Genomic DNA, 27,984 nt, shown 5'->3' with positions numbered 1-27,984 from the left:
GTTGTGAAATCTCACAGTTTTCAGGTTCTGGTTTAAACCCTTTCTCCTTAATGTAGCCCGACAGGAAAAAGTCAAGAAGGGTTAAATCTAGGGGCCATGGTACCCACGCGATAGGACCACCACAACCAATCTATTGTTCAAGATACACTGCTTCAAGATATTGTCGCATTACGAGAATCCGATAAGGTAGTGTGCCGTCGTGTTGAAACCAATGATTGATGACCAATAACATCTTGCATCAAATTCTGCAGGTTCAACCAATTTTGAATGAAATTCAAATATAGTTGTCCCGTAAGTCTAGGTTTGAGAAAAACAGGCTCAATGAGGTCGTCTCGAAGTATACCACACTAAGCATTTACACCCCGTCGATGCTGCGTATTTTGCGCACTCACTCATTGCGTGTTTTCAAGTACCCAGTAATGGATTTTGTGCGTGTTAATATTGGAATCATTAGCATAACTCTCATCAGTTCACAGTATATTATTGGATGAAGTCAAAAATCTCGCCTCGAATATGTCTCGGACTCTTCTGCAGAAAGCAAGTCTTGTTCCAAAATCATTTTCATAGAGCTGTTGGTTCAGAGAAGCTTCCAACGTCTTTCTTTCAAACTTCTATATACTGAAGCTTTACTAATTCCTCGAGTACAACTAGCTCATATTCACTTGCGAAAAATGTAATAGAAACGATAAATTGCAGAGCGAAACTAATCACACGTTATCTTCATTCATATACGTGACATACTATAGATGTAAACGGGTGTTCTCTGATGCAAGATTAAACTTCCAGCCAATGTTTTGAGTTTCGTAAATGTACTTTACACGAATAAAATGAAGCGAAAAGCGAAAATAGTGTGAAATTGACGATCTATCCATCACAGTGATAACTGATTCTTTTGTAATGCAGTAATTATGATGGTATCTTGTAATTTAAACTCTAGCGTGTACAACATAGTGTTGAGTCCTACAACATTACACAGCAAAGAACGTTGAAAGAATGATTCAAACTGATATTATTTATAGTGTTACATACGCTATTAAAAACATTAAACGTGGAAAAGTATCAGAAGAAGATGCAGTTAACATTAGACATACAAAAGAAGCTGGTTAGAAAGTGAAAAGACCCTAACACGGCTTTATACTAGGATGCAAGAAGGTAGTGTCCCTGAGAAATGGAAAAGTGCCGTGATGATATTGTTGCACAAGAATGGAGACATATATCTGCGGAATTACAGACCCACAAGTCTCTTTCCGGCAATAAAGTATGAACAAAATTACTGACACGTCAACTAGAAAAACAGGTAGACCTCGCCCAATCAAGGAGTTGATATTGCACAAGGGACGATATCGAAATAGTGAGGGAACTGCTCCAAAGATCAGACGAGTATAGGTTGTCTCTATCAAAGTCGTTGCAAAGAGCTATGAAGAAGCCAGTGAGACTTTCCTGTTATTTGATTCTACGAAGACTGTGCGAATTGAAAAGGTAATACGACAGAGAGATACAATTTCCCCCAAACTGTTTACAAACATACTTGAAAGTGTATTCTGTTTTGATAATTGGGAAAACAAGAAAATAAATATTGATGGGGAATGTCAGATCCATCTACATTTCGCCTATGATATAATTCTCTAATCTAACAGCAACACAGAACTTCACGATATGATGAAAGAGCTAAATCTAAAGAAAGGAAGTCAGGTTAAAAATAGGGGTGTTCGGAATTCGATTTCGTATTCCGGAATTCGGAATTCATCTAATTCCGGAATGTTCCGGAATTCCGAAAATTCCGGAATGTTCCGAAATTCCGGAACGTTTCGAAATTCCGGAATGTTCCGAAATTCCGGAACGTTTCGAAATTCCGAGCGTTTCGAAGTTCCGGAATGTTCCGCAAATTCCGTAACATTCCAAAAGTTTGGAATTGTGGAATGCTCAAAAGTATGAATTTCGGAACTGTTTTCAAGACTGAAATTTTGAAGCTCATTGTTGATTCTGGAATCGTAATATTAATATTAGTTCGAAGTTTGAATATAAAAGTTCGAAACAGTCCTGAGGCAATGGTTCTCAAACATTATTACAAGGCTTTAATCCCACAAATTTACTCGCAAATACTTTCTCGTTTTCACTTTGGTATCTATGGAATATAGTAGAAACATGTCTTAAACAGTTGTGCATTCTCGTATTTACAATTATTGGAATAAAGTACAGCATTTTATCTTTATCTTTTACATTTTTTTCAATCATTGCCATTTTGTATTTTGAAGTACCAAGGAAACAATTTACATGTTTGGCATTTTAATTCCAAAATATTTGTTTTAGTATTAAGCAAACAATACAAGAGCACACGAAACATTTGTAGTCATGTCATTTGGAATTATATTAATGAACTTTTAATCTAAAGTACAAGGAGTACACATGAGTAATACATAATTGTGAAAATATTGACAACTGAAACCCTGAAATGGTACAACTGATGCTACCTGAGACGTCATCAAATAATGCAACAAAAATGCAAATGTAAATTACTATTGAAAGAAAAAGCAAAATTTCTGTGCTACAAAATAATACTATTAGAGAACAATGATATTGATAAAATATTATAAGATCATGTATTAAATGTCAATTTTCATATAAATGCCCAAATGATTTTTTTTTTGAATTAGGGGAAAGTAGACTTTAGACGATATTAGACAAGGCAATTATGTATGCAAAATTAGGAGACATGCATTCAAATTATTTCCTGTAATAAAAATTAGAATTCAACTTTCCATGGTAGATTGCACATGTTCTATCTCCGAACAAGGTGAAATACGTGCAATTTACTATGGAAAGTTGAATGTTAATTATTATTACACGAAATAATTTGAACGCATGACTCTTAGCATGCAAGATTGCATAGAAAATTGCATCGCATAAAATGGGCTTTAGGGACTTTTAGCTTAACAAACTTCTTTTATCTCATTGATCTTTTTTATCTGATTTATTTGAGAAATCAGGAGAAAGAAAGTTTTCGCCAACTTTTCTACTCAAGGAAAGTAAGACATCAATTTTTGTAAAGATAAATTTACGCGAAGTACGAATAGTTTTTGATACAAATTAATTTTTTCGTAAGAAATATGAACATTAGGCTAATACTTTTAATGTGAATATTAACATTTACGAAATGATTTCTTTCATTTTTAACTTTTACCATCGCTACTCACAATTTCGGGTATACTAATTTAACATTTACCTTTCTTGTTGTTAGTTAGTCATTGGTGCAGACCCTTTCATCTGAATGCATAACTACCCTTCATATTGCAGCTTTGTATGAAAATGTACATATTCTGTTGGCTTGTATCAATGTAATTGTTTAAAGAAAGTAACATGCTTTTACATCAAAATTTCACAACATTGATAATATATTGGTGATTAATACAATTTCTCAACAAACCAATTTTAAATGTTTTTCACTCACACAATTCATTTATCACCTTGCATAAAATTTTAATTAGTAGAGTTAGAACTAATCTTCATACGTAGGTTCCAATGCTTAGTATTTAACTGATAGACACCTTTATTTAGTTAGTTATTCAAATAAGTGTCGCAGGACAAGAAAAGAGTAGCGCGTACATGTGAATAATTATAAGATATTATGTAAAGTTTGCACCTCTATTCGATTTACTCTCGTTGTACATTTTGACAAGTTATGCAAATAATGCTTGATAAAGCTTTCATTTTAAAAAAACAGCAGTAGCATCATGATTATAGAAGTTACAAAAAACATTAAACAGTAATCCCTTGTTCTAAGAAATTTTTTGCTGTTTGCAGCATGCAGTATACTAAATACAATACAAGCGATGCATTAATAATTTTAGCTTTGCGTGATTTGAACCTGAAATATGAAATACTGATTCTAGTTTCCAAAAAGTTCATGTAACATCAAAAATGCATATTTTTATATAATACGGACAGCAGCATAATAATTGTACATTTTTATTTCAGACTATCCTATCCCTTTAATTACTGAAAATCGTATTTTCTTTTAAATGATTCTCTGCCCCTCCTTCAGGTACTTATACTTAACAATGGCCATACATCAAAAGATATGCAGTTCAATTTCTTGTTAGGGTTGCCTCGTATAAATGGAAAAGGTAGTCGGTATTCATTTAAAAAAGAATATAGAAAGTGGTTTATAAAAAAGGTGTTTCTCGGAAGATAAACCAAACTAAAGGGAAGAACTAGCTCGAATTTCTATTTTCCGATTTCTGCAACAAAATCACGGAATTTACACTGAATCACTTATGATTGAGACTTTATGGATAACCAGACAAAGTTTCAAATCTTATGCGCAATCGTTCACAGTGAACGGATCTAGAGAATGAAACAAACCAGTTGCCGTGGACCAAAACTCTTTCCTTCAGCACAGCGGAATCAATATCCAGTTTCAAATCTAAGCTTTGCGCACACCTCTCAGTTCGGGGTAACAGCAAAAATTTTTTTTCAATAAGAAGTTCCGGAATGTTCCGAAATTCCGGAATGTTTCGAAATTCCGGAATGTTCCGAAATTTCGGAATGTTCCGGAATTCCGGAACGTTCCGAAATTCCGGAATTCCGGAACGTCTTGAAACTGTGTTCCGATTCCGGAATTGGAATTTCCGTTCCGAAAAATTCTGGAATTCCGGAATTAGGAACAGCCCTAGTTAAAAATTGATATGGAGAAAACGAAGAAGCTGTTTAACAAGTTCACAATGAAGTCAAAAATAGAAGTGGAAAACACGCACTAAGAAAACGTAAGTTTTTCTGAGGCAGAAGATCTCTATAGATGGAAAATTTACAGACGCATCAAACTAGATTGGAGTGCATTCGGAAGAAACAACTTTATGTTGGAAAGTAAAATACAGATGCGCCTGGAACGGAAAATGTTTAAGGAATGTATTCTACCTGTTTTCAGGTATAAATCGGAGACTTGGACACTTATAAAATCAGGCACTCACAAAGAAGCATGGAAAAACGCATTCTCGGTGTAACCCGGAAAAAGAGGAGAAGAAATACACGGATCAGAAGGATGATAGGAGTGATGGGTATAATCGCGAAAATAAGGGACCACATCAAATTCTCCCAGGTCCCCAGATTTAACCCCTGTTAATTTTTTCTTGTGGGGCTACATTAAGGAGCAAGGGTTTAAAGCGGAACCTGAAAGCTGTGAGGTTCTACAACAAAGAATTATTCCTGCATGTGACTCTGTGACACCAGCGATGCTTCGATGAGTACATGCCAATACACAGGCACGTTTAATTCAGTTGGCTTAACGGATAACCTTCTGAATACTTATATTACGAATAATGTCACAAAAATTTTTGTCTTGCTTTATCAGTTTCACTGGTACGTGTCTCTACAAATAAACCTAAATTACAACCAGACGTACAGTGGGAGACACTTCTAAATGGTACAGCCATATGGAGATTTACGGCAAGAGTGCTCCACCAGTTGAGTCGAAAGTATTTGCTGGAAGTATTGCAACCGAATTAACTTTAAAAGAAGGCGGGTGGCATAATCGCCAGGCAATGAAAATTCCCGTACACTTGGATGAAATTCCCACTACCGTCTACAGCATCATTTCTCCAGAATGAAATGAATCTTATACGTGTAGTTCTTATGCCAAATATACTATTTGATATTCGTCCTATTCGTGAAGATAAAGTGCAACAACAAATAAAAGCCCAATCCTGTTGCTGTTGGAATGAACTCTCTTTAAGTCGTTTGAACTGCAATGACTTTACAGAACCTAAATAAATATTCTGTCACTTGGGGGGGGGGGGGTTAGGAAGAGCAAAAGCTCCCCTCCTACAGTATGAAAACATATACTTTTAATCAAATGCTTAGCGAGAATGAACCCATTGGTATAGCGCTTTTATGATTTGAAATCTTGCTCCCAAGCCATCTTTTCTCATAACTGACAACATAGGAGAACGGCAGATGCAAATATGATGAAGGAGAAATACACTCACATGTGCAAATTCAGAATTGGAGACATAATGATCGGATATCATCCATATTTTGTCGAAAATTTTGATTTTGTAAGTAGAAATGTAAAAGCTCACCCGAACTTGAGAGCATCCCATTACCAATTGTTGAATTCAAGTGGAGAACTCAGTTGAGAGCATCAGATGATTACGGAGGGAGAGAAACATCTTAAGATATGGGGAACGAACAATGGAAAAAAATACCAACTTCCCTCGATCAGACTCGAACCCTAAACCACAGGATTACAAAGCCACGCCTTTGCTCACTCATCCACGGAGCCACACAGAGTGACAGACGGTCATACGTCAGGAAAACCGTTCGTTACGACCAGTGATTTATTTGTAAGGGGAAGCTAAAGAAGTTCCCCGTCTGTAGTTTTTCTTTCCTTGGCACTAACTTAATTACTGTTGTCCCAGCCTGAGAAGAATATTTTCCACCTCTCTAGAAAATTTCCTAACAATTTGCATACATTTTAAGCAACACAAAACATTTATTCATCGCTGTTCTCCATAAATATACTTACACAAAGGAATTATTTCCAATTCTATGAATTCCCGTACCAAGTAAACAGAAATACTGAGTATGAAATTCTATATCTCGCGAACAGTTTTGCAGAAAATACCTAAACTAAATTTTCTATTTGGAACAGGGAGAAGCACACACACGGGGCTTAGGAAGCAGATTGCGCCCATAAGATTTGTTTTGGTCAGTAAGGGACATAAATTTACATTCAAATGGCAAAATCACACGTTTAATTATGCTATAAGTTTACTTTTAAGAACTCCAAATGTGTAGAACGAAAGCATTCTTTTTTGCTTGGAAGAATAAAATTATGGCTGAAGGTACTACACATTCCTTGCTACCGTATCGCGATTTAATTAAATGTTTTAAAAGCTTTTAAAGCTCAATCCCTAACCAAATTGATAACTGCATGATCTATCTCTTTGCAGTTCACTTAAAACACTATAGAAATATCGTAAAACTTAATAAAAGGAATAAAAGTTCTTTCACAGCGTGAAGCTTACGATTATTACCATATACTTATAGCGTAGATGTTTCGTGTACCTTATTCCGTAGCTCATTGGATCCGTATAGCATTCTTATTCCCGCGACCCGTGTTCGAATCTTCGCGTCGCTGTTTTTTATTTTTATTTTATTATTGATCAGGTAGGACTCCAGTAGAAAGAAACATATGTTTACAGTTCAAGGTGTGATTCGATATTCTGCAAGTATTTATTTATTCTTTTCTTGTCAAGCGAAAAAATGAAGTAGAATTTTACATTCGTAAAACTTCTAGATTTGACTGTTAATAAGAACTATGAATAAGATTACAGCTCAAAATAAATTGAAAAAAATGAAATGAAATCTTTGAGTTTTACGTCCCACGATTATGCCGGTTAGGCTAAAGGAGACGGTGATTATGAGAAATGAATGAAATGGTGGAATGAAAAAAGTGGGAGAACCCCGAGAAAACCCACGCACACGGTGTTTGTCCACCACAAAGTTCACTTGGCGGGAGCTGGGATCGAACCCGGGACCCCAAGCACCAGAGGTGAACGCTCTACCACTAAGCCACCGCGGCCCCTCAAAAAAATTGAATTCTCTTCAATTGTAGTCCATAATTAGCTATGGTCGAGGAAATGGATTTAAGCCGTTTTGTGTGTGATCAGCACATTGACTTCGATCATCCCTATTTCTGGAACTAAATATCACTAATTTTGTTTTTTTCTTTCGTTTATATATAAAATGCTCATCCTTTAGTCCTTAACAAAACAGAGATTATTGTTCAAACTGTCACTATGGGATTACATTCATTATATAAAGAAATTAAACTAACTATATATATATATATATATACTTAAAAATATCGAAAATAATATGACAAATATTATGAACAATTTTATAATAGAACTAAGCAATGTTTTATAATACACTAAACTGAATGAAATACAGGATATTTGAAGTTAGCGATAATATTGCCAGTAGATTCTGAAATACAAGTTTCTTGAACAGATAGGGACACTTCACCTTGAAATATACACCTTGAATTTGATTCTCGATAGAATCTGAAATATGTTAAGAACTTTAAACCTTGAATAAGGCAACACAAGTTTGAATCCCATGGTTGTAATTGTGTCGTTACAAACTCACTCTTTTTATATAAATCAACCAATCTAAAGCCGGATCTTTATTCAAAAAGTATTTTCTCCTTTACGTATATCTCAGGGAGAACATTTAACGTCAACTTTTTATTAGCAAATGTAGCAACTGATCAAATTGAATAATGCTAAAAATAGCCTACTTCGCTTGCTAGAACTTATCTTTGGTAGAAGTTCATACATCAAATCTTTTTTTTTTTTTGTTTCTTGGGTTTTTTGGTTTCTTAGGTTTCTGAATACTTCGCAAGATTTTAACAGAATCCTTGTAATTATACATCTATGTTTGCTCTGTTTGATATGAAAAAATGGGGGCCGCGGTGGCCCAGTGGTAGAGCGTTCACCTCTGGTGTTTGGGGTCCCGTGTTCAAAGCCTGCTCTCGCCAATTGAACTTTGTGGTGGACAAACACCGTGTGCTTTGGTTTTCTCGGGGTTCTCCCACTTTCTTCATTCCCCCATTTCATTCATCTCTCATCATCACCGTCTCCTTTAGCCTAACCGGCATAATCGTGGGACGTAAAACTCAAAAATTTCATTTCATTTTCATTTTTTGATATGAAAAAAAATATTTCTTATCAAGGAAAAGGTCTGCAGAGCTCTTTGTAGAATGTCTGTTATTAGTTGTACTAGTTGGTTTTACTTTAGCGTCCCATTCAGCAGCGAGGTTATATGAGACATGGACTTACAGCTTAACGTGGGATCCGAAACCATAGGCTTCTACTGAGAATCGAGCTTCGTTTTTAGGAAAAAAAACCTAACCACAGTCAGTTCCTACCCGTTAGGGTTAGAACATACCCTATTATTATACTGGTATTTGGAAGCAGTGATAATTGGTTACGGATTTCGTGACCTGGAAGCAATCACACTCGTGTCCCGGCATGACCGGAACAGACCTGGCGACGACGACACGTCGTCATACGCATGATGAATTTGTATGATACTGTTAAATATTAAAGTTAATACATCATTTTTATATCAATAAATTAAATAAAAAAGACAGTAACAATACTATTAACGTATATCTACATAGTATATAAATTAAAAATACGTTGTCTATCATAGCGAAAAATGGTTGAACCGTTTGAAATGAATTTTATTGACATAGTTAACCTCTAGCTTGGACTAAGTTGTTGAGATCTTGCTCGGGAGAGTACTCCCGGTAGTAGTAACCTAATACACGATTCTGATTGGTTGGCGTTATCCGTATCTTGCTACGTAGGCTATACCTATGTATATAACAGAAATCATACGCTTGTTGCTATCGGTCCTCGTGGTCGTGTGCGCTAGCGTTGTAGGCTGGTAACAAGAATGGCTTTTGGCGTGAGTTCAAAACCGGCCGAAGGAAATTTTTCTTTTTTGTTAAAATCCTTCATAACACTTTTTTCAATAAAATATGATGAAAAAGTACTCAAAAAGGAGATTTGCTTACTTTTGGGGAGATAAGTAGTAGTGGCAGTAGTAGTAAAGAAGCAAAGATATATACATAACTTTCCATGGAATCATGAAAATAAAAAAATGACTTCCAACTCTATTCAGAAGGTAGGTATATTGGCACGTGTCGAACCGAGTTGTTTGCTACGCGACGTTATGCCTTCAGGCAAACTTCTGGCTATCGACTAGGTAAGTCTTAAGGGCCACTATGAAGAAAGAAAGAAAGAAAGAAAGAAAAAAGGTATGCTTATTTCATGGGGAGAACAAAATATAATAGTCGATCTGCTCCTTGACATAAAGTATTTGAAACCAATGCTGTTATGAATATCCATTTTTCTAATTTCCTTAGGAGACTAAAGAGAAACGTTAATTCTCCTATATATGAAAGAAAAATATATATATCTCATATATCACACAGATAACGAAATAAAATAGCATATTTATCTACACCTTGGCGTTAAGTGCTTTAAAATTGTTCAGAATATTTTCCTTATTCCCATAATAAAAAGAAAAAATGAGAATTGTTAATTCCCATAGAAGAAGAAAGAAAAATATAATTATAGGTGTATTTATTAAACAAAAAGAATAAAATAAAATATATTAAAATAAAATATGACTAAACTAAGTAAAACATTTACTCCGAATAGTCTCTGTAAGTAATTTGTAGAAAATTGTCAGAAATAATGAACATAAACTATCAGGTCTAGTTCTAAAAGTGTAGCAAGTGATAGTTCTAAACTCAAGTAGAATATTCAATCTGCTTCATTTAAATAATAGACATTTTACAAAAATAATGATCTTTTGGCTGTATCGTTAATATTTTAGTAAATAAATAAATAAAATACATATGTATAATTTAATCATCGCAACTGGATAGCTGATTCTGTGGGTGAAGATAATGAATATTACTACAAACTGTTACAAAGGTGGGGGCCGTAGTGACCCAGTGGTAGCCGGTGGGTGTAGCTAAGCAGCCTGTAGTGTTGTCAACGGCTCGGCTCACGACTCAGTCACCTCAACATACCGAGCCGGTTCGAGATCCATAAAAGTGATTAGATGCTAATACAATACGAAGTATATGTTCTATAAGCCTTTCCCACAATTCTACTGCTTGGGGCTGAAATCAGTCAATACTGAGGAAGTTAATTATTCGTCCCTGACTGAAAACTGTTCCGCGAAGACATCTTTAAACAAATCCCATTTTTATGGAACATAGTGAAATTGATCAAAGACGAGCGCTACAATTCGACTCAACTGACATTTGTGTGTATGTGCGGCCGTTTGCCTGTTTCACAACTATCTTTTATTGTTTTGGTTTCATTTTAATGAAAATTGGCTTATGGTTTCAACTAATAATCCTATTGTTTGGGATTTAACTCTATCAAGAATAAGGGGTGAAAGCTAAAACACTCACCCTTTGCACATACACATACAAAACAATTTTGTGTTATAGGCAAAACAACTGAAGATCATTTGACTAGACAAAACATAGGCTATTTTTACTTTAGGCCATCCGCATAATTCGAATTTGTTGCGGGTGAAATTGGCAATGGATAAGCGCGTAAAAGGGACCAAGTTCCTCTGAACTTCGAAACTTGGTTATTTAAATATTATAATAAAATATGTTTAAAAATAACTTCCACCATATTGAGTCAATTTGATTCAATATGGCGTATATTTTCTTTGGGACTTCTCGATCATCCCTACTAAACGAAGTCAATTGGGGTCAAGAGAAAAATGAAATTAATTTGTTATTGGGAAACAGTAATGAAACTAGATAAGAATTTCATTACCTGGATCCGGTATGATCTAACAAACCTGGAGACGATGGAAATGAAAGTGTCTAGACACAGTTAAAGAAGCTCTAACCGTTCCTGTTGATCTAGTGGGTAGCGTGTGCGCCTGTGGTTCGTGTAGTCTGGGATTCGATTTTCGTTAGGAGATCATTAAAACTTTACTTCAAGAAACATTAGTTTCGTTGATGATCCGTCTCCCTTAGCCTAAAGGACTTTATCGTGGAACGTGAAACTAATTTTCTTCTAAATTTATATTTGCCTTTCTTGTTTGATGAGTGCGTCTGTGTGTGTCAAAACATTGCACTGAAAGATAACTGCAAGGCCTGTAAGAGTATAAGCACTTGAGAATGACAGAAAAGATAAATTATTTGATTTTAAGGGATTGTCAAAATTCAATCAAGCGAGCCAGTAAAATTTGTCTTGTAGAATTTACGGGGTGGGGAACGGGGGTTATTGGTACACGATCCTAATTAAATGGTCAAAGCAAGGAAGTAATTTTATTGTTTACAATAAATTTTGAACATACGTAGTTAACACGTGGATTGACTGGGATAGCTTTTATCATTCGCTGTTTTTCTGGGAGAGGAAAGGGGCTTAAATTTTTCCCAAATAACATTTTCGTACACTTATTCTTCTCGTGTGGAGAATGGAAATTGTAATTAGATGGTTGATAATTTTTAAATTGATGTGAACAGTGAAAACGTGCTTTGAATATCCAGACGAATGTAGCTATGTGTCTAATCATTTTTACATATTTCTTTTTAAACTCTGGGTTTACAGTTATACTCAGTCAATAATTTTAAATTAATTGTTGATTCTATTTCATGAGTTTTAGAATATATTTAACTAATAGAGATGCGCACGAGACAAGATTTGAAGCTGTCTCGTCTCGAAAATGTGCTGTAAAAGTGATGTCTCGACTTGTAAAACGTATATTTTTCTATTGAAAGAGCTGTGTCTCGACTCGAATTTTCTCAGGAAAATTGTGTCTCGACTCTACTCGTGCGCATCCCTATTAACTACTTAGCCAAGCTTTTATTAGGGACCCATAGGCCCAATTTTTAGAAGCTAAAAATCTGAAATTTAATTATAAGTCACGATGCTTCAGCGAGAAATCAACTTTTATATCCAGCATTGTGATTCTCATTGTGGCTTTTTTAATTGCAACGCATCACGGATCACACCAATCACTTTCTCATAATACTATGAGCTCTAAGACTGATGGGTTGAATGGTTAGAATTTTAACTTAACTTGCAGCACCGAGACTATATGAGACATGGGCCTACAGCCTAACGTGTTATCCCAAACTAGATAAACTCACACTGGTAATCGAACCCAGGTCTTCCGCACCGAACACTAAGACAGAGCGTATTCAATTTTTTCATTTATCGTTGCATAATCATAAAATGTTACATTTCCTCTGGATCTGACACGAACTTTTCCAGGTATAATACAAGGTTCCAGGACACATACGGCCTTTAATGATAATAACGCTAGTTTATTAACCATATTTTGGTAAAATACAGGACATGGTTTATTTTTCCAACATGCTTAAAGATCTAATAGCCTGACGCGGATAGCTCATATTTTTTCTTTCCTCTCTTTGTTTTCACAAACAGACCAATATTTCATTGACATAATGTGTCAGAACTTAGTAGAAGAAGCAAAATGCTTCACTTCACAGGTAAACCAAAGACAAGACACTCATTTCAAACGACCTTCAGGCGATATTGCTTTGCCTTTCTTTGCCTCTAGCGTTTAGTGATGACTCCTTGAATAAGTAGTTGCTTACTACTGAAGGAAATTTCAATGGTTGAACAGTAGGGTGGATTGATTTAAACCAGTCTGATTTAAATCACGAATTTAATCAAGATTTAAATCACATGATTTTTTAAAAATAAAAGTCGTTGGTTTAAATCAAAATCCGAAATAAATTAAAGTGAAAATAAGTAAAATCCCGTTTCTGTTCTGTTATTTCGATTATGGAAGATAATAAGAAAATACAATGAGACTCAAATTATGTAAGCACAATATGAAAACGAGTATCATGCAGAGGATGATTAGAGAAAATCCCGTTTTGAACGGGTAACGGGTAAATCCTGCTTTCTTCTCTTTGTAACATAGGGTTTTTAAATCGTTAAAACTATTCCAACGGAGAAATCATCATGAAAATTTAAGACGAAAGTTCTTTTGTGCCCACGTGTATTTGTTTGTTTTCAGGTAATAGGGTCGTATTTAGGAAAGCTCGATCCCCTCTGCGAAAAAAAATAAAAAATAATAGATTTTATAACTTCAGGCGAAATTTATGTACTAAATACATAGAAGTTATTCGGGATCGTAATACGGCAAATTTTGGATGCGTTAAAAAAATAATAATTCTTTTGATAAAGTGAATACTTTCAAATATATAAGATCAATATTAACAGACGAAAACGATATTCACGAAGAAATTAAATGTCGACTAAAATCAGGGAATTCGTGTTATTATTTAGTTCAAAATCTCTTGTCGTCGCAAATTCTGTCGAGAAATTTGAAGCTTAAAATATATAAAACGATAATCATGCCTGTAGCTCTGTGTGGTTGCGAAACATGGTCGCTTGCTATGAGGGAAGAGCATAAACTGAAAGTATTTGAGAACAAGATCCTCAGACGAATATTCGGACCTAAAAGGAACGGGAATGGGGAATGGTGGAAACTTCATAACGAGGAACTACATAATTTGTACGGTTTACCAAACATTGTTAGGGTCATCAAGTCTAGGAGACTCAGGTGGGCAGGTCATGTAGCCAGGATGGAAAAAAGTAGGAACGCTTTCAAAGTCTTAACTGGAAGACCAATCTGAAAACGACCATTAGGAAGACCTAGGCGCAGATGGGAGGACAACTTTTAGATGGATTTCGCAGATATAGGAATACAAAGTAGAAAATGGATCCAGTTGGCTAAGGATAGAAGTCAGGGAAAGCTTTTGTGAACGTGGAATTGATCCTATGGGTTCCATACGCCATAGAGTTAGTTAATTTTAGGCGAAATTTATGGACTTTATATGTATTTCGTGCGGCTAGCTAGTTTCGATTTTTTTTAAATATGGCCCTGCCAAACATCAATAACTTTCGCGAAAAGAAAAGTGTCATATTGATAAACGTTGCTGTAAGTTTTTTCCTTAATGCTTGAGACACATTGTTTGCGATTGAAATAGGTAAACGATTGGGGATTAATTCAAAATTAAATCCCAATACTTCCACCTAAATGACATAATTAACATTTAATACTAATTTCTAATGTCTTTTCTGCAGTTCGCGACTTGTATTATACGAGGAGAAAGTTTTGATATAAATAAAAAATCGATTTAAATTTTAAAAAATCAACAAAAATATTTTTTTTAAAAAATCATGATTTTCTTACATGATTTACATGATTTTCTTACATGATTACATTTACATTATCTTTCTCTTCATCAGTTTCAGTCCCTACCAACAATAGTAGTTCTTACAGTTTAAAAAAAAAAGTTGCTTCATGAAATCAGATTTAACAAAAGCACAGAAGTTATCGTAAAATGTAATCTTGAAGTTGGCTTAATTACCCCAACTCTCATGGATAACAACATAAACAATAGACCTAACTACAGCCTGAAAGAAAACATACCTACTATTTCATGAAAAATGGGAACTTTGGAGAAAAAATGTTGTTAACAGTTTCACAAAATGAAATTAATTCACCTTTTTTCCTCCAACTTCAACTCAAAACAATAACTTTATGCCTATAATTTCAAACAAAACACATTATGTTTCACAAAACTAATTTACACGAAATATTTCGTGTTACATGACAAGAGGAATGAAATTTACTCCTTTATTATTGGCCAATTATAATTCCAAACAGCGAAGTCAATTGGGAACCTACAAAACAATATTTGGAATTTTGTAAAGGAACATGATTGGGAGAGGGCGATTGGTCATTCTTGACTGATTTTACCCCTAAAAGTGTGGCTTGTTCATAAACTCCAAATTACACTCGCACCATATTCTTTTAAAATTAAACACTTTTTACAGAAGTTATACTGGATCTTTTTTAAACGGCAGGGTAAAGTAATTCAACCTCTAATTCTTGATAGCCGGCGTACTACCGTCTCTTCCCACATTATCATTCCATCAAGTCTACCATCATAATTTACATCCCTCAATAATCGTCCCCATTAGTCTACAGGGCATAATCTTTGGACGTAAAACTGAAAAAGTTAATTTCATTTTTCTCTTGAGCCCAATTGACTTCGTTTAATAGGGATGATCGAAAAGCCCCAAAGAAAATATACGCCATATTGAATCAAATTGACTCAATATGGTGGAAGTTATTTTTAAACATATTTTATTATAATATTTAAATAACCAAGTTTCGAAGTTCAGAGGAACTTGGTCCCTTTTACGCGCTTATCCATTGCCAATTTCACCCGCAACAAATTCGAATTACGCGGATGGCCTAAAGTAAAAATAGCCTATGTTTCGTCTAATCAAATGATCTTCAGTTGTTTTGCCTATAACACAAAATTGTTTTATATGTGTATGTGCAAAGGGTGAGTATTTTAGCTTTCACCCCTTATTCTTGATAGAGTTAAATCCCAAACAATAGGATTATTAATTGAAACCATAAGCCAATTTTCATTAAACTCTAACTAACTAACTCTATGGCCTATGGAACCCGGAGGTTCAATGTCGCGATCACAAAACCTCTCCACTGACTTCTATTCTTAGCTAATTGGATCCAGTTTCTACTTCGTATTCCTATCTCTGCGAGATCCATCTTAATATTATCCTCCCATCTGCGCCTAGGTCTTCCTAATGGTCGTTTTCCTATGGGTCTACCAGTCAAGACTTTGAAAGCGTTTCTACTTTCTTCCATTCTAGCTACATGACCTGCCCACCTAAGCCTCCTAGACTTGACGACCCTAACAATGTTGGGTAAACCGTATAAACTACGTAGTTCCTCGTTATGAAGCTTCCGCCATTCCCCATTCTCGTTCCTCTTGGGTCCGAATATTCTTCTCAGGATCCTGTTCTCAAATACTTTCAGTTGAATGTTTCTGAACAAGTACCTTTTTTACAGGATGAGGTTGTTAGCCTTACCCAAACCCCCAAGCTGGAGGACCAATTTTCATTAAAATGAAACCAAAACAATAAAAGATAGTTGTGAAACAGGCAAACGGCCGCACATACACACAAATGTCAGTTGAGTCGAATTGTAGCGCTTGTCTTTGATCAATTTCACTATGTTCCATAAAAATGGGATTTGTTTAAAGATGTCTTCGCGAAACAGTTTTCAGTCAGGGACGAATAATTAACTTCCTCAGTATTGACTGATTTCAGCCCCAAGCAGTAGAATTGTGGGAAAGGCTTATAGAACATATACTTCGTATTGTATTAGCATCTAATCACTTTTATGGATCTCGAACCGGCTCGGTATGTTGAGGTAACTGAGCCGTGAGCCGAGCCGTTGACAACACTACAGGCTGCTTAGCTACACCCACCGGCTTCCACTGGGCCACTGCGGCCCCCACCTTTGTAACAGTTTGTAGTAATATTCATTATCTTCACCTACAGAATCAGCTATCCAGTTGCGATGATTAAATTATACATATGTTTTTTATTTATTTATTTACTAAAATATTTACGATACAGCCAAAAGATCATTATTTTTGTAAAATGTCTATTATTTAAATGAAGCAGATTGAATATTCTACTTGAGTTTAGAACTATCACTTGCTACACTTTTAGAACTAGACCTGATAGTTTATGTTCATTATTTCTGACAATTTTCTACAAATTACTTACAGAGACTATTCGGAGTAAATGTTTTACTTAGTTTAGTCATATTTTATTTTAATATATTTTATTTTATTCTTTTTGTTTAATGAATACACCTATAATTATATTTTTCTTTCTTCTTCTATGGGAATTAATAATTCTCATTTTTTCTTTTTATTATGGGAATAAGGAAAATATTCTGAACAATTTTAAAGCACTAAACGCCAAGGTGTAGATAAATATGCTATTCTATTTCGTTATCTGTGTGATATATGAGATATATATTTTTCTTTCATATATAGGAGAATTAACGTTTCTCTTTAGTCTCCTAAGGAAATTAGAAAAATGGATATTCATAACAGCATTGGTTTCAAACAGCATTGGCTTCAAACTAAGAAACAAAAAAAAAAAAAAAAAAAAAAAAAAACAAGAAAAAAAATTTGATGTATGAACTTCTACCAAAGATAAGTTCTAGCGAGCGAAGTAGGCTATTTTTAGCATTATTCAATTTGATCAGTTGCTACATTTGCTAATAAAAAGTTGACGTTAAATGTTCTCCCTGAGATATACGTAAAGGAGAAAATACTTTTTGAATAAAGATCCGGCTTTAGATTGGTTGATTTATATAAAAAGAGTGAGTTTGTAACGACACAATTACAACCATGGGATTCAAACTTGTGTTGCCTTATTCAAGGTTTAAAGTTCTTAACATATTTCAGATTCTATCGAGAATCAAATTCAAGGTGTATATTTCAAGGTGAAGTGTCCCTATCTGTTCAAGAAACTTGTATTTCAGAATCTACTGGCAATATTATCGCTAACTTCAAATATCCTGTATTTCATTCAGTTTAGTGTATTATAAAACATTGCTTAGTTCTATTATAAAACTGTTCATAATATTTGTCATATTATTTTCGATATTTTAAGTATATATATATATATATATATATATATATATATATATATATATATATATATATATATATATATATATATATATATAGTTAGTTTAATTTCTTTATATAATGAAATGTAATCTTATAGTGACAGTTTGAACAATAATCTCTGTTTTGTTAAGAACTAAAGGATGAGAATTTTATATATAAAAGAAAAAAACAAAATTAGTGATATTTAGTTCCAGAAATAGGGATGATCGAAGTCAAAGTGCTGATCACACACAAAACAGCTTAAATCCATTTCCTTGACCATAGCTAATTATGGACTACAATTGAAGAGAATTCAATTTATTTTGAGCTGTAATCTTATTCATAGTTCTTATTAACAGTCAAATCTAGAAGTTTTACGAATGTAAAATTCTACTTCAATTTTTCGCTTGACAAGAAAAAAATAAATAAATACTTGCAGAATATCGAATCACACCTTGAACTGTAACCATATGTTTCTTTCTACGGGAGACCTACCTGATCAATAATAAAATAAAAATAAAAAACAGCGACGCGAAGATTCGAACACGGGTCGCGGGAATGGGAATTCTATACGGATCCAATGAGCTATGAAAGAAGATACACGAAACATCTACGCTATAAGTATATGGTAATAATCGTAAGCTTCACGCTGTGAAAGAACTTTTATTCCTTTTATTAAGTTTTACGATATTTCTATAGTGTTTTAAGTGAACTGCAAAGAGATAGATCATGCAGTTATCAATTTGGTTAGGGATTGAGCTTTAAAAGCTTTTAAAACATTTAATTAAATCGCGATACGGTAGCAAGGAATGTGTAGTACCTTCAGCCATAATTTTATTCTTCCAAGCAAAAAAGAATGCTTTCGTTCTACGCATTTGGAGTTCTTAAAAGTAAACTTATAGCATAATTAAACGCGTGATTTTGCCATTTGAATGTAAATTTATGTCCCTTACTGAGCAAAACAAATCTTATGGGCGCAATCTGCTTCCTAAGCCCCGCGTGTGTGCTTCTCCCTGTTCCAAATAGAAAATTTAGCTAAGGTATTTTCTGCAAAACTATTCTCGAGATATAGAATTTCATACTCAGTATTTCTGTTTACTTGGTACGGGAATTCATAGAATTGGAAATAATTCCTTTGTGTAAGTATAATTATGGGGAACAGCGATGAATAAATGTTTTGTGTTGCTTAAAATGTATGCAAATTGTTAGGAAATTTTCTAGAGAGGTGGAAAATATTCTTCTCAGGCTGGGACAGCAGTAATTAAGTTACTGCCAAGGAAAGAAAAACTAGAGACGGAGAATTTCCCTAGCTTCCTCTTACAAATAAATCACTGGTCGTAACGAACGGTTTTCCTGACGTATGACCGTCTGTCACTTTGTGTGGCTCCGTGGATGAGTGAGCAAAGACGTGGCTTCATAATCATGAGGTCTAGGGTTCGAGTCTGGTCGAGGGAAGTTGGTATTTTTTTCCATTGTTCGTTCCCCATATCTTAAGATGTTTCTCTCCCTCCGTAATCATCTGATGCTCTCAACTGAGTTCTCCACTTGAATTCAACAATTGGTAATGGGATGCTCTCAAGTTCGGGTGAGCTTTTACATTTCTACTTACAAAATCAAAATTTTCGACAAAATATGGATGATATCCGATCATTTTGTCTCCAGTTCTGAATTTGCACATGTGAGTGTATTTCTCCTTCATCATATTTGCATCTGCCGTTCTCCTATGTTGTCAGTTATGAGAAAAGATGGCTTGGGAGCAAGATTTCAAATCATAAAACCGCTATACCAATGGGTTCATTCTCGCTAAGCATTTGATTAAAAGTATATGTTTTCATACTGTAGAAGGGGAGCTTTTGCTCTTCCTCCCCCCCTGATGTGACAATATTTATTTAGGTTCTGTAAAGTCATTTCAGATCAATCGACTTAAAGAGAGTTCATTCCAACAGCAACAGGATTGGACTTTCATTTTTTATCTTAACGAATAGGACAAATATCAAGTAATATATTTGCCCTAAAAACTACACGCCTGAGATTCATCTCATTTTGAGAAATGATGCTGTAGACGGTAGTGGGAATTTCGCCGAAGTGTACGGGAATTTTCATTGCCTAGCGATTATGCCACCCGCCTTCTTTTAAAGTTAATTTGGTTGCAATACTTCCAGCAAATACTTTGGACTCAACTGGTGGAGCACTCTTGCCGTAAATCTCCATATGGCTGTACCATCCAGAAGTGTCTCTTACTGTACAAGTCACTGCAAGCTGGTAGACCCTATGAGATGGAATATAAGCGTCACACAAACGTATGGCCATTTCTAATGTTATTATTGTTATTTTAATTGCTGCAATGATTTACTGATATGATATTAATGATTGATTAGCAGTACACGAAACAATAGAATATGTAATTCTGTTTCGTAATTTTGATTTGGTTAGTAATTTGTCAGTGTGAAATGTTTTGTTAATTCGAAATATAGGTCTAAATTATATTAAACACGTGTGAATACACGTTTTGGAGGCCGGTTAAATAGATATAGTATAGATATAGTTGATTTTATTCCTGAAACTTTAATAAATGGTTTTCAGTCGCATTTACACCGAATCGAACAGTAGAGAATATAAGCGAACGAGCCACAACGAATAAAACATATGCTTTCCGTTGAGGTGTGTGTCTGTGTATACCAGACATACAATTTTGGTGTGTGTATGTGTAACTGTACCAAAATTCTGCTTAAAATATTTTTCGTATAAACGCAAATTCTGCGTTAGAGCTTTATGTGACGTTCATCTGAATTCGTACACTTTGTGTGGTGTATGTTTCTCGTTGATTGTGCTGCCGCCTAGTGGTGCTAAGAGACAGGATAGAAGAAGAAGAAGAGGAAAGTAATGAGAAACAACAGCTAGTTTTTCGTTGTAAGTGTTGGTGTGTGTTGATGTTAATGACTCAGCTATTTTTTATTGATCACGTCATGATCTTGTTCCCAGACGTTATTTTAAGAGGAATATTGGTTACCATGTGATTTGGAAATCCGTCATTATCTTCGAATATGTATAAACTATTAGTGAAAACGGTAATACTAATCTGAACATTCTGGCGATTCTTACGTAACTCGTTATTAAAGTAAATCGACCCCAAGTAATATTTTATAATGACGAGGTTGCGTGATCGAGATTAAGAGTGAAATAAAGGACTTGGCAGGTGGTACCCGAAGGTAATGGACATATAGTAAGCGACTAACACAAAAATTTGTCGAAATAAGTCAATTCTTTATTAGAAACAACAACATAATGCTGTCACTACGTTCGTTTGGAATGACTGTCTGTTAAATTCTCAATATCGGAAGAAAGGACGATTTTTGTGAGTGGATTCGACGGATATATAGTGTCTCAACTTAAAATGTGATCAGCTATCGACGAGCCATGGCAGACAGAAAATATTGAAGTGAGTAATAAAAAGTATACTTACGAATTCATTACACAAATGGGGCGACAAATGTAAAGAAAAGTTTGTTTATCTCAGGTACGTTTGTTTGTTTCCAATAAATGGCACAATAAGATGTAATTTTGTCAGTTTTTCTTTCACAGATTACATGACGTAACGAGAACGTGATTGTTGGATAACTTGTGTTCAATTCATGAAAGTAGGTGATGCTCTCGTCTATTTTCGTAATACGCCCTAGGTCTTCACCCAGGTGATCCGACCGAATCTGGACCGTAACGGTGAGGTGTGTCGCGTCTTCCTCGAACGATCGTCGCGGGAATAAACTTTCCGAACCCACAAATAAAATGGTGCAAAGCTGTATTATTTGAGGGCGAGGAATAGGGAGTTCTCCGCGGAGGCCGGTTGAGGACGGTGTGCACCATGCAGCACTATGCTGCTCGAACCCAGAACCGTAATAGAATGGCTAAGCCCTTCACAGGGACCAAGTCTCAATCAGGAAGGTACGCGGATCGAGCCCGAACACCGTAATATATGTATAATTCTATAAAACTAAATTATGTGCAATTTTTATGTAATTTAGCTTACCTTATTGTCTTCCTACGTTGTGTTAACACAAATCGTTTAAGTTCCTATATCGTGAGCACATACTAGTATAATTACTATTCGCAAATGGGATGAACATAAATGTTCAACATTGTATAGTATAGATTATTTAAAATTCAACCTATGAAACAACGTACATCCTTAGACACTTGTGTATGATATTTCGACTGCTGCCTATAATAACACTGATTCAAATTAAGTTGTTGGTGGTATAAACTACACACGGAATTTCCAGTAAGGATGGAAATGAACATCTACGAATGTTTTCCAAATGTTCGTATCCTAGTATTCTCTATAATTTGCTTCGGTGTGCATGCTACTTTAGAATATTCAGCAAATTACGATCGTGTAATCTAATTTTTAAGTAGATAAGATGGTTTCTATATGACTTAATTGTATTCCAAATGTTCATAGTGGTGTGTTTGATGCTATTATCTGACATATGTGGATTAAGTCAGTTAAATGAATGAATTAATTACATGATTAAGTTGGAATCGAAGATTTATATATGTAGAGACAGGTTATTTATTTTAGGTGGAAGATATTTTATTAAGTGATGGTTTTGATGATAACTCGCTGTCGTCTGGTAACTGGAAAATAGAGGTGTAGTTTAGATTGTCTAAAATAAGACTTTTTGTTTAATTAGTGAAGAAATTAGATCAGTGTGTTGATTACTAATTGTTAGTTTATTATTCAGAATTTCGGCTAGACTTAATTATGAACAATAACGCACGATTGATGTAACAGATCTTTCGTCATGGATGATTGTTGAAATAAGTAATCTGTCTTAGCAGTTATCTTGACTCGGACGTTTGAGTTATTTTCCTTGTTTTCTTTCTTTCTTTCAGTTACTTCATTTACCGTAAATGTCGATTGTTATTAAATGTATATGTTTCTTGGAGCAGTAATAATTTCTAAACAACTTCATATGCTACATGAATATAGTTTGTTTCCTTTAGTATCGGCAAAAGCGACTCGCATGATACCTCCAATATAATTCTTAAATGTATGATATATTTTTCATACGACGACAAAGTGCTTTTGTAAGCAGGTTACCCTCGGATTTAGGCAACTCAGCTTACTTTACTGTATGGTTGGTTGTCCAACTTCACTATTGTGAGGCACAAATGGACCACCTGGTATATGTGTAATCCAGAAGAAGTGAATTTCCAGTGATCTTAAGTACGGAAAACAACGTAACCACATATCCTCAGAAATTATTCAATTTTCGAATCCGTTTTGGATTATCTTTATGGACTACCTGGATGTACTACCTATATGGATCTAGTCTTTAATTTAGACATTACTAATTTATTATTTGGTTAGTTTTTCCATGAACTAGTTAATGATTTCATAGCAACGATCTCAATTTATTGATTTTGCGAAGAATATTAGGCCGACTCTTCTTTTTCTCGATATTTCAATCCATACATAAATCTTCTGGTTATGAGAAGTTTCATGTATGCCATGTTGGTTGGTGGAAGAACATATATGTAAGTTCTGCACTTACTTATACCTCGATAAATGAAAACATGCGTTATTGCTCTAGAAAACAAAGTCCAATATAACTTACCGCACTCACGGGAGTCATATTTAACAAGAAATATTCGCTGCTCTAAAGTTAACCAAAAGATTTAATCTCAATGATTCAAAGGCGATGATCATAATGAAAAAGAAAGGCATACCTTCTTGTCTCAAAGTCATCTTCATATTGCCTCGCAGAAGCAAACTGTATAAACCGTAGGATACCTTTTGTCCTTTTCTCGGCAATCATTGTATACTTCGCATCAAAAACATTGAAACAGCAAACGCGGTGCAGCTAGGCCACCCAATTTAGATCTTATCTCATAATTGTGTGTGGAAAGGAGACCTCCTCTCTCTCTCTCCTTTCTTTGTCTCTCCGATACCAAAACCAGCAAACAACATGAGCGCAATTCTAATTTCAAAATGTACACGTGTTATTATCGATAACGTGAAATAATAAAAGCAAGACGAAACAAGATTCATAAGTTGACGGAGGGAAACACTTAAACACACACAAACAATGAACAATTGAAACCGATGGATGTCTGTTAAACAGAGGTACAGGAGTGAGACAGAGAGCGAAAAGGGCAGAGAAGAAGAAGAAGAAGAAGAAGAAGAAGAAGAAGAAGAAAAGGGAGCACATATAAAAAGATGCAATTTAAACGTATTAAAAAAAGAACCTAACATTATAAAGTTCCGTTTCAAGAAATCCAATAGCAACACAGAAGTAATGTTTGGATTCTATATTTTTTCAGGGCTATTCGAATATATAGCGGATGCTTAAAAAATTCAACAAGTGACTTTCGAAATGAATACCATACTTGGTGGTCAAATTAAATACTGAATTTCCAGTGAAACTGTAGAGCTCTGAGACGTATATAGAATAGTGTCAAAAGTTAAGCACATATGCTTTTTATTGCATGTGGTTCAGTACCAAATTCAGTGGTGTTCATTGAACGTACTGATCCGAAATACATTATAATAAACTTAGTAGGTAGCTTTTAAACCCACCAAATTCGAACATCGGTATGTCACCTAAGACGTACCTGGAAGATCACAATTGTCCCCACCTGCACCAACGACCTTCTGCAAACGTTCTGGAAGACCATGGATTACATCGCAGCAAAAATTGGTGTGCCGTGAACCGAAGAAGGTATCAAGTGCATTTTGCACTTCTACTAGGGACTTGAACTTGCGTCCTCTAAGATGATTGTCCAAGGAATGGAACACGTGATAATCGGACGGTGCAATGTTCGAGGAGTATGGTGGATGCAATAGTGTTTCTCATCCAAGGCGTAGAATGGTGTGCCTGGTTATCCTAGCTACGCGGGGATTAGTGTTGTCCTGTAACAGGAGGACCGCTTTACGATTCAGAAGTGTTGGCTCCAGAGTTTTGAGTTTTTCTTGAACACGGCTCACATGCGAACAGTACACAGTTGCTTTGATGCTCTGGCCAGCTGGTAGCAGTTCCCGATGCACGATGCCGTGAACAGTCCACCAAACACACAGGAGGACCTTCTTCTTGTACAGTGCTGGTTTCGGCTGTTTTGGAACCGGTTCATGGGATGCCGACGGCGCCGTAGAGCTTCGTACAGGACCCATTTCTCAACACATATCAACATCCTGTACGAAATGGCTCCTTCTTCAGACGAGACAGCAAAGAAACACAGGTATCTGGTCGCGTTAAATTCTGGTCCAGAGTCAAATCATGTGGAATCCAAGTTTCTGCTGAATGGTTTCTCCACTCACACTGAATTGTAGTCCCAGTTCCTCACATGTATGGCCAGTGTTCGCCTCAATCGCTGCCTGAAGATCTTCATTTTGTACCTGTGTTGGTCTCCTCACACGTGGTGCATCTTTGACTGTTTCGTCACCGTCCTTAAAGTTGTTAAACCACCGCTGCACTGTCCGCGTAGTCATGATACCGTTACCAAAGGCCTGGCCTATCTTCCACCGCACTGCAGCGGCGTTTGACCGCAGTTTGATCTCATACCACATACACTCCCCTTATGACACTATGTGGAGGTCCCATGTTCACTCTGGTTTTACGCAATTCACGGTGAATCTGAACTGTCACAACCAAGTAGTATGTTGGATATACCCACACGAACAACTGACCTTCGCTTCATCTCCATTCGCATTTATCTCACGGTGTGATGGCCAATTGAACACAGATCTCCACAAAAGCGATATAAATTTCTTGGGTACCTTTATATTACGATAAATATCGAAAAAGTGTTTACGCTAAGATTGCAATTCTAAAAACTCGAAGCGGAATCATATTCATAGAGGTCATTTTTCCTTTCATTTCATCACGGAAAAATGTTACATATTGTGCGCATTGAGTGTGGCTATATCATTGCATGTGGCTATACCGCTGCTGGTTTCTTGTCATCCAAGTCTACCTGCGAAGTTCCTGCTATTGATCTGTTGCTACCCATGTCACCATCCTCATTATGTTAATCTCTAGATTCACTACTAGAGTCTTGTGCATAAAACCACTTCGAAATTATCATTAGAAAAATATGCGACGGCTGTTGCAACATCTTTCCACACCAACGTTCGTTGCTATATCTAGATGCACGAGACGTCTGACAGGACTTAAAAGTACATAAAATTGTACATAGAAGTACATAAAAAGTTACATCAGAAATTGCTCATAACATTTTCTTTGATAATACGACTGCTTTCGATTTCTGAAACAACATAACAAATTACTAAAAGGTTTTCTTTTCTGTAAGACAACAAAATTAGTACCAAACACATTAGAGCGTGATCACCACGATTACTACAAATACAACTTCAAATGCTTTTAAACATTTCCTTTTTCCTTTCACTTGCAACGTCTCGAGGAGCACTTGTCACCAATCGTTCCTTTTACGTATTCTCTCCGCTCAGAACCATCAAGTACAGTCGATCCACATCATTCAATGCACGCAGGAGAAATATTGTATGGGTAAAGGAAATGGGACTTTAAAGCCCCTACAGTTGGAAAAGGGTTGAGGAAAAATGGGCCTCAAATGTACCTGTTTCTCCACCGTAAAAGAGATCAAAACCAACGCGACGGCTGAATTTGGGAAGATACCAAAAGAGATCATCCGTTGGTATTTACCAGCAATGACAAGAGCGGTAGTGCAAGTGTGTTCCAAAAGTGCCTGCTCTGAGAGCGATTAAATAATTTACACTGTGGTAATAAGTGTGTACTTACGAGTTGGTATCAAAAAGTTCGTGCAATCACCTAGAATAAATCCACTCTGGAGAACTCTGACACCATGATGGTATGTATCAGTCCTTCTCTATGTAGTCACCGTCCGTAGCGACACATTTTTGACAGGTTCTTCACTTTCCGTAAGCCCGTTTTGTAAAAGGTTGCAGTTTGACTTTGACACTACAGATCAACCTCAGAAATGACGTCATTCTTACTGTCGTAATGGAGTCCTCTCAATGGACGCTTCATTTCTGGGAAGAGAAAGGAGTCGCTTGGTGCTAGGTCTGGTGAGTATAGGGATGGAGCAGTATTTCCTACCGTAATTCCACTGTCTTCGCTATGGATGCATGGGCGGAATAAGGCGGTGCAGTGTCTGCCAACAGTAACACCTCTTTTGTGACCAATCTACGACGTTTCTTCTTTAGTACCTCTCATACAGTAATTTAGTTAGTAGATGGAAATAATAGCTACTAATAATTGTTTGCCCTTCTGGTAGGTAATCAGGTCCTCGCGAATTCTCTTCTGGTAAAGCATCAGCAGTCGAGACACTCATCGTATGGACACTTTCTGGAGATACAGCTGGTTGTGAATCATATTCAGGCAGATCTATAACTCATACCTATTGTACACATAACACTTTCAATGATTATTCTCCTGCTTTCTATTGTGATCTTTTCAACTTTCTCCGTCAAGGCGGCATCATCAATGAGAGATGATCTTCCAGATGTAGAGGCGTCCACGGTGGTCATGTGTCTAGTTTGGAGTTCCTATTTCCAGTTGGATACCATCTCATAGGATAGACTTCCATCCCCATAGACTTATTTTATTTCTTCGTGGATCTGCTTTGCTGATTTCCCTTAAAAATGGAGGAGCTTAATGATGTTCCGTGCCTCAAGCTTGTCAATCATCGCACTTTCACTGATTTACTTACAAAAAAATAAGATAAAATAAAATAAAGAAAGAGTTGTTCTAACAAGTCCAGAGTGTGAATGGTTGACATACGAGGACATAACTATCAAATGTATATCCAATGGGGATCGTAGTTCGTCACCTTCGAGTGATAGCATGAACTTTTTGATTTCCCCTTGGAGACTGTGGTAATAGAGA

At 35.7% G+C, this 27,984-nt stretch overlaps 1 protein-coding gene across 1 annotated transcript in view; it reads left to right on the top strand.

Moving 5' to 3' along the window:
• LOC145673364 (uncharacterized) overlaps nt 1-27,984 on the top strand; it is a 779,808-nt gene that overhangs the window by 302,496 nt on the left and 449,328 nt on the right. The window lies entirely within an intron of this gene.

The sequence above is a fragment of the Thermobia domestica genome, chromosome 16 (assembly GCF_964235325.1).
Source record: "Thermobia domestica chromosome 16, izTheDome1.hap1.1, whole genome shotgun sequence".
NCBI classification, from domain to species: Eukaryota; Metazoa; Arthropoda; class Insecta; order Zygentoma; family Lepismatidae; genus Thermobia; species Thermobia domestica.
The sequence above is the reverse complement of the archived record's forward strand: the minus strand, read 5'-3'. Positions and strand labels throughout refer to the sequence as shown.